At 35.8% G+C, this 11,350-nt stretch overlaps 1 pseudogene across 1 annotated transcript; it reads left to right on the plus strand.

The window, feature by feature from the left end:
• The first annotated feature begins 877 nt into the window (after positions 1-877).
• On the plus strand, positions 878-1,242 carry LOC309795364 (mitochondrial import inner membrane translocase subunit TIM14-like; annotated as a pseudogene). The gene has a single exon. The product of its transcript is annotated as a mitochondrial import inner membrane translocase subunit TIM14-like (transcript).
• The last annotated feature ends 10,108 nt before the right edge of the window (positions 1,243-11,350 follow it).

Genomic DNA, 11,350 nt, shown 5'->3' on the forward strand with positions numbered 1-11,350 from the left:
GCGAGTTGCAGTAGTAATATCAAAGATCACTGTCACAGATCACCATAACAAATATAATATTAATGAAAAGTTTGAAATATTGTAAGAATTACCAAAATGTGACAGAGACATGAAGTGAGCAAACATTGTTGGAAAAGTGGTGCCAGTACACTTGCTCAGCAGAGCATTGCCACAAACTTTCAATTTGCAAAAAACACAGGATCTGTGAAGTGCAACAAAGTGAAGCACAATAAAACAAGGTATGCGTGTATTATTAAAAATGGAAAATCTGAAAAAAATTCTATCACTGGCAAACAAAATAATACATTAAAGAGCACACAACACAAAGAGGAAGAGAAATTTATTAAATTGGAAGATAGGTCTAAAGAAGTCACCTAGAATGTACCACAGGAAGTTAAATAATGGAAAATATGAAAGAGAAATTTAGACAGAAGATCCAGCATATGATAGTTATCTGTGAAAAAGACACTACAGTGAACAAAGAAAGATATAATATTTTTAAAGTTTTCAGAAGTGAAGATATAAACCCTCAGATTTAAAGAGCTCCTTAACTCCCCAGACTAAACAAAGATACAACACTGTAGTGAAACTACAGAACACCAAGAAAAAAGAGAAAAGAGTGTGAAAGCTGCAAGAGAGAAAAGATAAAACTACCTTCAAAGGAACAATAATCAAACCAACAGGAATCCTATCAAAGGCAACAATAGATGCACAAAGACAGTAGTAACTTCAAAATAATAAGGGAAAATAACATAACCTACAATTCCATACCTAGCTAAACAATCACCTAAGAGTTCAAATCAAAGCAGACTGTCAAAGATATAAAAACTAAGAACTTGGGCACTGCCGGTAGAGGCAGAGGAGCCGAGCAGGAACCATGGCCAGTACAGTCATAGCAGTTGGACTGACCATTGCTGCTGCAGGATTTGCAGGCCATATGCTTTGCAAGCCATGAAGCACATGGAGCCTCAAGTAAAACAAGTTTTTCAAAGTCTACCAAAATCTGCCTTCAGTGGTGGCTATTACACCTTCAGAGGTGGGTTTGAACCCAAAATGACAAAACAGGAAGCAGCATAAATACTAGATACAAGCCCTACTGCCAATAAGGGAAAGATAAGAGATGCTCATCAACCAATTATGCTTTTAAATCACCCAGACAAGGGAGGATCTCCTTATATAGCAGCCAAAATCAATGAAGCTAAAGATTTACTAGAAGGTCAAGCTAAAAAATGAAGTAAATGTATGATGACTTTTAAGTTCATACTCATTTATATATATATGAATACCAGCTTTTTATAATAAAATGCCTCAAAGCTACACATTTTAAAAATTAGCATAAGCTAAATCAAAGCCTTGGTATAAATTTAAGGATTTAAAATTGGATTATAGAATATTTGTAGGTTAATACTCAATAATTATGGATAAATGCATGCCATCTGAAGTGCTGTTCATTACTCATTTGTCAAATAATCTGGTACCTATTTCAAGACAAAGTGAACAAGAGAGTCTCTCCCTGAAGGAATCCCCAATCTGATGGGAGACTGATAAACTGATACTTAAAATACAATGTGATAAATATGATGGAATTAACACAGGTTGTTATAGTAGGGGATCATCTCATTGGGACACAAGGCTGTTCAACGAACAGAGGACTCCCCCAGCCACTTAGAACCTTGAACTTAAAAATGAATTTAGCCACAACTTAACCTAAGTAATTGATCTAGGTATGTATTTATCATACATACCTTCCTCTGCAATTTTTTGGAAGAGTTTGAGAAGGATGGGTGTTAGCTCTTCTCCAAATATTTGATAGAGTTCACCTGTGAAGCCATCTGGTCCTGGACTTTTGTTTGTTGGAAGATTTTTAATCACACTTTCAACTTCATTACTTGTGATTGGTCTGCTCATATTTTCTATTTCTTCCTGGTTCAGTCTTGGAAGCTTATACCTTTCGAAGAATTCATCCATTTCTTCCAGGTTGTCCATTTTATTGGCATAAAGTTGCTTGTAGTAGTCTTTTATGATGCTTTGTATTTCTGCAGTGTCCACTGTAACTTCTCCTTTTTCATTTCTAATTTTATTAATTTGTCCTCTCCCTCTTTTTCTTGATGAGTCTGGCTAAAGGTTTATCAATTTTTTTATCTTCTCGAAGAACCAGCTTTTAGTTTTAGCTTTTAGTTTTGATCTTTGCTATTGTTTTCTTTGCTTTTATTTCATTTATTATTGATTTTTATGATTCCTTTCCTTCTACTAATTTTGGGTTTTGTTTGTTCTTCTTTCTCTAGTTCCTTTAGGTATGAGGTTAGATTGTTTATTTGAGATTTTTCTTGTTTCTTGAGGTAGGCTTGTATTGCTATAAACTTCCCTCTTAGAACTGCTTTTGCTGCATCCTATAGGTTTTGGATCATCGTGTTTTCGTTGTCATTTCTCTCTAGGTATTTTTTGATTTCCTCAGTGATCTCTTGGTTATTTAGTAACGTATTGTTTAGCCTCCATGTGTTTGTGTTTTTTATTGTTTTCCCTGTAATTCATTTCTAATCTCATAGCATCATGGTCAGAAGAGGTGCTTGATATGATTTCGATTTTCTTAAATTTACCGAGGCTTGATTTGTGATCCAAGAGGTGATCTACCCTGGAGAATGTTCCATTTGCACTTGAGAAGAAAGTGTAATCTGCTATTTTCAGATGGAATGTCCTATAAATATCAATTAAATCTATCTTGTCTATTGTGTCATTTAAAGCTTGTGTTTCCTTATTAAATTTCTGCCTGGATGATCTGTCCATTGGTGTAAGTGAAGTGTTAAAGTCCCCCACTATTATTGTGTTGCTGTCAATTTCCTCTTTTATAGCTGTTAGCAGTTGCCTTATGTATTGAGGTGCTCCTATGTTGGGTGCATATATATTTATAATTGTTATATCTTCTTCTTGGATTGGTCCCTTGATCATTACGTAGTGTCCTTCCTTGTCTCTTGTAACATTCTTTATTTTAAAGTCTATTTTATCTGATATGAGTATTGCTATTCCAGCTTTCTTTTGATTTCTATTTGCATGGAATATCTTTTCCCATCCCCTCACTTTCAGTCTGTATGTGTCTCTAGGTCTGAAGTTGGTCTCTTGTAGACAGCATATATATGGGTCTTATTTTTCTATCCATTTGGTGAGCCTGTGTCCTTTGGTTGGAGCATTTAATCCATTCACATTTAAGGTAATTATCAATATGTATGTTCCTATTACCATTTTCTTAATTGTCTTTTGTTTGTTTTTGTAGGCCCTTTTCTTCTCTTGTGTTTCCCACTTAGAGAAGTTCCCTGAGCATTTGTTGTAGAGCTGGTTTGGTGGTGGTGACTTCTCTTGGCTTTTGCTTGTCTGTAATGCTTTTGATTTCTCTGTTGAATCTGAATGAGATCCTTGTCGGGTAGAGTAATCTTGGTTGTAGGTTCTTCCCTTGAATCACTTTAAATATATTGTGCCACTCCCTTCTGGCTTGTAGAGTTTCTGCTGAGAAATCAGCTGTTAACCTTATGGGAGTTCCCTTGTATGTTATTTGTCATTTTTCCCTTGCTGCTTTTAATAATTTTTCTTTGTCTTTAATTTTTGTCAGTTTGATTACTATGTGTCTTGGCATGTTTCTCCTTGGGTTTATCCTGTCTAGGACTCTCTGCGCTTCCTGGACTTGGATGGCTATTTCCTTTCCCATGTTAGGGAAGTTTTTGACTATAATCTCTTCAAATATTTTCTCGGGTCCTTTCTCTCTCTCTTCTCCTTTTGGGACCCCTATAATGCGAATGTTGGTCTCAGAGATCTCTTAGGCGGTCTTCATTTTTTTTCATTCTTTTTTCTTTATTCTGTTCCATGGCAGTGAATTCCACCATTCTGTCTTCTAGGTCAGTTACCTGTTCTTCTGCCTCAGTTATTCTGCTACTGATTCCTTCTAGTGTATTTTTCATTTCAGTTATTGTATTGTTCATCTGTTTGTTTGTTCTTTAATTCTTCTAGGTGTTTGTTCTTTAATTCTTCTAGGTCTTTGTTAAACATTTCTTACATCTTCTCCATCTTTGCCTCCATTGTTTTTCTGAGATCCTGGATCATCTTCACTATCATTATTCTGAATTCTTTTTCTGGAAGGTTGCCTATCTCCACTTCATTTAATTGTTTTTCTGGGGTTTTATCTTGTTCCTTCACCTGGCACATAGCCCTCTGCCTTTTCATTTTGTCTGTCTTTCTGTGAATTTGATTTTCATTCCACAGACTGCAGGATTGTAGTTCTTCTTGCTTATGCTGTCTGCCCTCTGGTGGATGAGGCTATCTAAAGGCTTGTGCAAGCTTCCTGGTGGGAGGAACCAGTGGTGGGTAGAGCTGCGTGTTGCTCTGGTGGGCAGAGCTCAGTAAAACTTTAATCCACTTGTCTGCTGATGGGTGGGACTGAGTTCCCTCCCCGTTGGTTGTTTGGCCTGAGGTGACCCAGCACTGGAGGCTACAGGCTCCTTGGTGCGGCTAATGGTGGACTCTGGGAGGGCTCATGCCAAGGAGTACTTCCCAGAGTTTCTGCTACCAGTGTCCTTGTCCTCATGGTGAGGCACAGCCACGCCCACCTCTTCAGGAGGCCCTCCAACACTAGCAGGTAGGTCTGGTTCAGTCTCCTGTGGGGTCACTGCTCCTTCCCCCTGGGTCCTGATGCGCACACTACTTTGTGTGTGCCCTCCAAGAGTGGAGTCTCTGTTTTCCCCAGACCTGTCAAGGTCCTGCAATCAAATCCCACTAGCCTTCAAAGTCTGATTCTCTAGCAATTCCTCCTCCTGTTGCTGGACCGCCAGGTTGGGAAGCCTGATGTAGGACTCAGAACCTTCACACCAGTGGGTAGACTTCTGTGCTATAATTGTTCTCCAGTTTGTGAGTCACCCACCCAGCAGTTATGGGATTTAATTTTATTGTGATTGCACCCCTCCTACCATCTTATTGCAGCTTCTCCTTTGTCTTTGGATGTGGGGTATCTTTTTTGGTGAGTTCCAGTGTCTTCCTGTCTATGATTGTTCAGCAGTTACTTGTGATCCTGGTGCTCTCACAACAGGGAGTGAGCGCACGTCCTTCTGCTCTGCCATCTTCCCTTTCTATTTACTACACTGTTTTTTGTTTTAAAAAGCTGGAATTTGTTTTCCCTTCTTGGAAGGGAACATTGATATTTAACTGCTTTTAGGGACTGTCATCTCATATATATAAAATGGACATATGGCTATAAGACACCATATAGGAAATGAGTAGTTATATATTTTATTTTATATATCAATCTACTTTACTGTGAAAAGATAGAGGTTTGAATCAGAACTTGTGAAAATCTGTAGTAAAATACCTTAAGCTGTTAACTGTAAGGCATGGAATAGGAGTTGCTCAGTGGATTGGTTCTATGTTGTGGACTACTTAAGTCTGCATTTGTTACTGTGCTAATAAACAATATTAAAACAAAACAAAACAAAAACCAAAAAAAGGCATAGCAGGCAAATACTAACCAAAAGAAAGTGAAATTGCTAAGAATGGAATGACTTATAACTAAATGATTATAACAGTGATTATCTCTGTGGGGAGTGGTAAGTGATTTTTATTATGTTCTTTATATCTTTCTGCATTTTCTAAATTTTTTAAATGAAAAAATACAATCTTTATAAATTGAAAAATTATTTTCAATTATTAAGGACTTTATTAATATAGCATAACTAAGAATAACCAACACTTCATGTTATGCTAATCCCTATCAAGATACATGTATTAAATCATTTAATCTTTATAACAACTTAAAGAAGGAAATACTATTATAATATTTTTGCTTCATTTTGCAGATGAAAAAACTGAGGCACAAAGGGATTTAAATAACTTGCCTAAGGTCAAACAGCTAGTAGAGACAAGACTAGGTTAGGAACTAAATATATGTGGGTACTAGAGATAGACATCTATGTCCAGGTCTAACATGGAAGATAGAACTCAGAAGTTTCAAAGATTGCTTCTTCATTTTTTTATTTTTTCCAGTAAAAAATATTCCAATGAGAAGATATATTTAACATTTACAATACTACTAACAGTAGAATTCACAGACAAAATAAAATCCCTTCCTATAATTTTGTTCATGTGTTTATACTCTAGAATTATAAAACAGAAGTACCACTGTCTACCAATGTTTATTTCATGGCTTTTTCCAGTTAAAATGTATCACTCCTGTAACAGATACAATTCTATTTTTGCACTTCAATTGCTTCTGGTTGGTGTCAGCAAAGTGACATTTGTAAAAGTTTAACCAGGTTTTAATAATAAAAACTTAGACAATATTTCCATCCATGTTTTGAAATTCTGGGTGTAAAACTCATGGCTAAAACTATCCTCTATTTGGATATGATTGTCTTTCTCAGATTTTATTTCCCTTTTCTTTTTAAACAAATATATAGTTTAGAATGAAATTTAAGATAACATATAGTATATTTAAAAATAATTTCTATTGTACAACCACAAAAAAAGAAAAAAGCCACAGTAGAAACTACTTTCACCTTTATTTACAGTAGCCTCCCCCCAAGAAAAGAAAGAAAAGCAAAAGAGAGTCATCATTTATAAGTAATGGATGCATTCCTAACCAAATGGATACTGAAAGAAAAAGGAGCATTTTTCTAGCTCTATCAGAAAGGGCCTTGCAAACAGCATGTAGACAATTACAGTTCCGCGAACATTCAATTGGCCACCTATCTTGGCTAAATTACAATAATGTGCATTTGGCAAATCATATCATTTCACAAAGTCATTTTAAATGTACAATGTGCATTTCTCTTACCTCTCAAAATAATTCTCTAGAATGCGTCAAACTTAAAGAAATATGCAGATACACCATTGGATATCCTGTCATAACCAGACTTCACAGGAAGCCAGAGCACCCTTCTCTAGCTAGACTTCATATTCCTAGAAGGAACCACCACCAAGATGCACTTCTATTTACACTGACACTGCCACGGTAGCATGTTAAGCATGTTAGAGTCGATGACATATTTGTCAGAGGCCCTATTTACTGAAATAAAGACAATGGCAAATGGTTGATCAACACTTCTCCTTCTATTGTCATAAACTCTTAGCAGATTATCCTTTCCAAATAATGAGTTAGGTTTATAATTTTCAAAAGCTAAGATCTTTTTGATACAATTTCACACTATATAATATTCTTCATATCCATTTATGATATCACATTATATGGAATCAAAAAGTGATTTTGAGAAACGTGGGTGGAGGGATCCAAATGCATAGTTATAATAGGTGTACATGGGGCTCTGGAATATAAAACTAATGATTTCATTTGTCTACTCCTGATGTTATTGAAGAGTATTATCTTATGCATAATTAACAGGGTTTTGAAAGGCTGAATATAAAACATTATAGCATTTCTTGTCAGCTTACATTGGGAACTCTACTGTAACTGACGCAAATAACCTATAAGGGTGCTTTCTACCTAATCTGGAAAAATTGTAAATATTATACTGTGTTGGTACATCTTTGTTTTCACAGATATTCATGGAAGGAAAGAGTAACTATAAAGAGCAAAATAAAATCCATCTGAAGGCTATTATAAATACTGGCTCACTTACATTTCACAAGTGACAATGCCTATTGACCTTGAAATTGTAGAAATTAAACTACTGGCTTGACCATATAAATCTCATGTGTAACTACAGAAAACCATAAGTGTCTAATTCATTGGCAAGTTTCTCACCATAACTTATGCCTGTGGATCAGTGGAACAGGAACTGGTAGAAACACTATAAGCCACACAAATACTATTAACAATAAACACGGTGGCTTATGAAACCTGGTCAGTAGCTTCTCTTTCATCCACACAAGGGGTCACCCAAATAATACTACCTTCCATTCCTGACTTTTTAAATTCAAAATCATCAATGCTTACAAGTCTTATGTATAATACTGCAATTAATAGTCTGAAAACTGCTCATTATGGGCTAGGTAGTTAACAAGCAGATTGCATGGTCTGGGTCAAGTTGGAGCTGAGGCATTAAGACGGAAATAAAGGCAAGAAAGCACTGCTGAGAAGACAGGTGACTACACAGAGCAGGAACTGAATTACTGGATTCTTGAGACTGGAATTATACCACACTCAGCATCAACAAATATGTGTGCCAGGCACCGTGCTAGGTGTTGTTTTCAAACATTTGAACAGGGTCACTTAGGAAAATTACACATTCCCTGCAGTTGCATATAAGAAAATATTTTCAAAAAAACATTTCCTGGAGGGAGGGATAACTCAAAAATTAAATATGCAATACAGTAGGATCTTGTTGTCCATCCAATCTATATGTAATAGCTTGCATCTTGTATAGAAATGCAAGATTTTTATGTATTGATTTTGTATCCTGCAACCTTACTGAATTTGTTTACTAGGTCTAAGTTTTTCATATACATTCTTTTTTATATTTTTAAATATACACTCTTTTTTATTTATATACATTTATATATTCTTTTTCTTAATATACATTCTTTTTTATATTCTTTTCCATTATGGTTTATCCCAGGACATTAAATATAGTTCCCTGTGCTATACAGTAGGACCTTGTCCATCCATTCTATATGTAAGTTTGCATCTACTAGCCACAAACTCCCAGTTCATCCCTCCCCGATCCCACCCACCTTGGCAACCACAAGTCTGTTCTCTATGTCTGTGAGTCTGTTTCTGCTTCGTAGGTAGGTTCATCTGTGTCATATTTTAGATTCCACATATAAGTGATATCATATGGTATTTGTTTTTCTCTTTCTGACTTACTTCACTTAGTATGATAATCTCTAGTCTCATCCATGTTGCTATAAATGGCATTATTTCATTCTTTTCTATGGCTGAGTAGTACTCTTTATCCATTCATCTGTCAATGTACATTTAGGTTGTTTCCATGTCTTGGCTATTGTGAATATTGCCTATGAATATAGGGGTGCATGTATCTTTTTGAATTATCATTTTGTCTGGATATGTGCCCATGAGTGGGATTGCTGGGTCATATGGTAATTCTATTTTTAGTTTTCTGAGGAACCGCCATACTGTTTTCCATAGTGGCTTACATTCCCACCAACAGGGAACTGTGTTCAATGTCCTGGGATAAGCCATAATGGAAAAGAATATAAAAAAAAGAATGCATATATATTTATAACTGAGTCACTTTGCTGTGCAGTAGAAATTAAGACAACATTGTAAATCAACTATACTTCAATAAAGTAAATAAATAAAAACAAAAAACTCAGTGTACATACTCAAAATAATTAAGCCTATTCTTTTAATTAGAAGGGACAGATATTTTTAAAGGGGAAACATTTTGGTATAAGGTCCAAAGACTTTAAATATCTTGTCCCATTTTAGGAAATAAGAAATAGAGCACTTTTCTTTAATAACCATTTTAGTATGACACAAACTGGCTTTAAATCCACTTTTTTCTAGAACAGCACATACCAGGCTGTCAGCAAAGAATTGAGAGAATGAGTGACTATTTTAGCCACTTTTTATTCATCAAAATAAAAAATATAACCTAAAATTCATTCCAAGGGACTTCTGAATAGATAACTATTGGATATATAAAATAAATTAGGACATAGTTTTGCTACCAACCATTAGAGCAAGATCAAGACTGAGATAGCATAACCTCTTCTGACTACAAAATAGCACCATTGCAACAAGATTTTTCACTCACTCATGATAATGTAAGGAGTTCAGGACAAACTTATCTTGTCCAAATAAAAAGCCATAAAAACTGAAGGATGCTTCCTTTTTTGGTGAGAAAACATCCATTTTGTAACAATCTATAACCCTTTTGTAATCATCAGTGTGCAGAGGATAAAGATCATTCCCTCTCCTTGTGGGTATGGCCCTTGAAAAAAATTTTTTTAAACAACAGGTACACTGTGAGAAGTACATAACAGGAAATGACATGGTAAGAATCCATTGATGCCACATATAAATCAGAGAGACAACTAACTCATGCCTTCTCTAAACCATTCACAACAAACGGTTTTTTTCTCATTTCATCAATATGAAACCACACAAAAGAAATTCCAGCTACTAACCACATTAAAATGTGAGTTATTTGCTGGAGACTTGATAACACTGAGGGGGCAAAAAGTCAACATTCTTGCCAAGTGAAAGCATAAAAAAAAAAAAGTCTCTTACAGTTACCTTCAAGGTAAAATTAATTATTAATTGGCAAAGCCTGGACATGGAATGATTGCTATCAATATTTTAATATTTTCAGTGCTAATTTCATTCTCACCATCGTAGTTTGTCTATGAAGAAGCAAGAGAGGTCTATTTACTTTTAGTGAGGCTTGCTACAATGATCACCTTAAGAAGGCCACCAATATTTTGAAATGCTTTGAATCTTTCTCTTCTTGAATTTATAATATTAAACAAACTGAAAAAATATTCTCATTTCATTCACACAAATGAACAATTAATTCTACCATTCTTAGGTGGCTCATGAAAAATTAGATGCTAATTTCTGAACAAGATTAATTTTTTAATTCCCACCCACCAGTACTGCAATTCACATTGTGTTAAGACTTGTATTTTATCATAAAAGTTTTCTGATCATTTGTAAAAGTTGAATTTTGAAATTTGAAAGTTAATTTACCAGTTTCCTGAATTCAACCTAACTCATCTCTAGAGCCAAGCCTGCAGAAATGCCTAGATAAAATTCAGCATGTTTCAGGTTTCAGCAGAACGGTGTAAAAGAAACCTTAAGGACTGAGGAATGAATATGTCACAAACAGGACATGGATGAAGAAGAATTAGGAGTACTCTGCTTTAGCTCCTCAGGGTCCATTGTCTCAGAGGGAAAAGAACATCTTCTGAACCTGGAAATATGAGCCCAAGAAAATCTCAGGTTCAAGGTGACCTCCAATTTGCCTCAGGGATAGAGACGCAACCCTTAACTGCTAGTACCAAGGCTCCAGGGCAGATAAGGGGAGAGTCAACAGAGGTTTGGAATTGCCCATGGCATTTAAAGCCTAGAGTGTCTGTTCTGGGGGGACAGTGTTCACTAGAAAAGAGTCACATTAGACTATATATATAAAGGCTGTCTACTGCCATGTGGAACCCTGAGAGTGTAGGGGCAATGTCTCAGGCTAACCTGGACATTGGCCCCAGATTTGCCCTCATTTTCCATTTTTAACATCATACACCTCTATGCTTCTACACATCTTCCTGACCTCCAGCCTGTGACTAAATACTTCAGTTTTACCTGTGATGCTGTCTCGCCTCAGACAGCAGCTGCATCTGACCATGTTACTCCTGTAAGCCCCATGGCCCACTACAAACCTGGGCATCTGGCCGGGTA

This window comes from Mesoplodon mirus (assembly GCF_964341445.2).
Source record: "Mesoplodon mirus genome assembly, chromosome: 19".
Lineage (NCBI taxonomy): Eukaryota > Metazoa > Chordata > Mammalia > Artiodactyla > Ziphiidae > Mesoplodon > Mesoplodon mirus.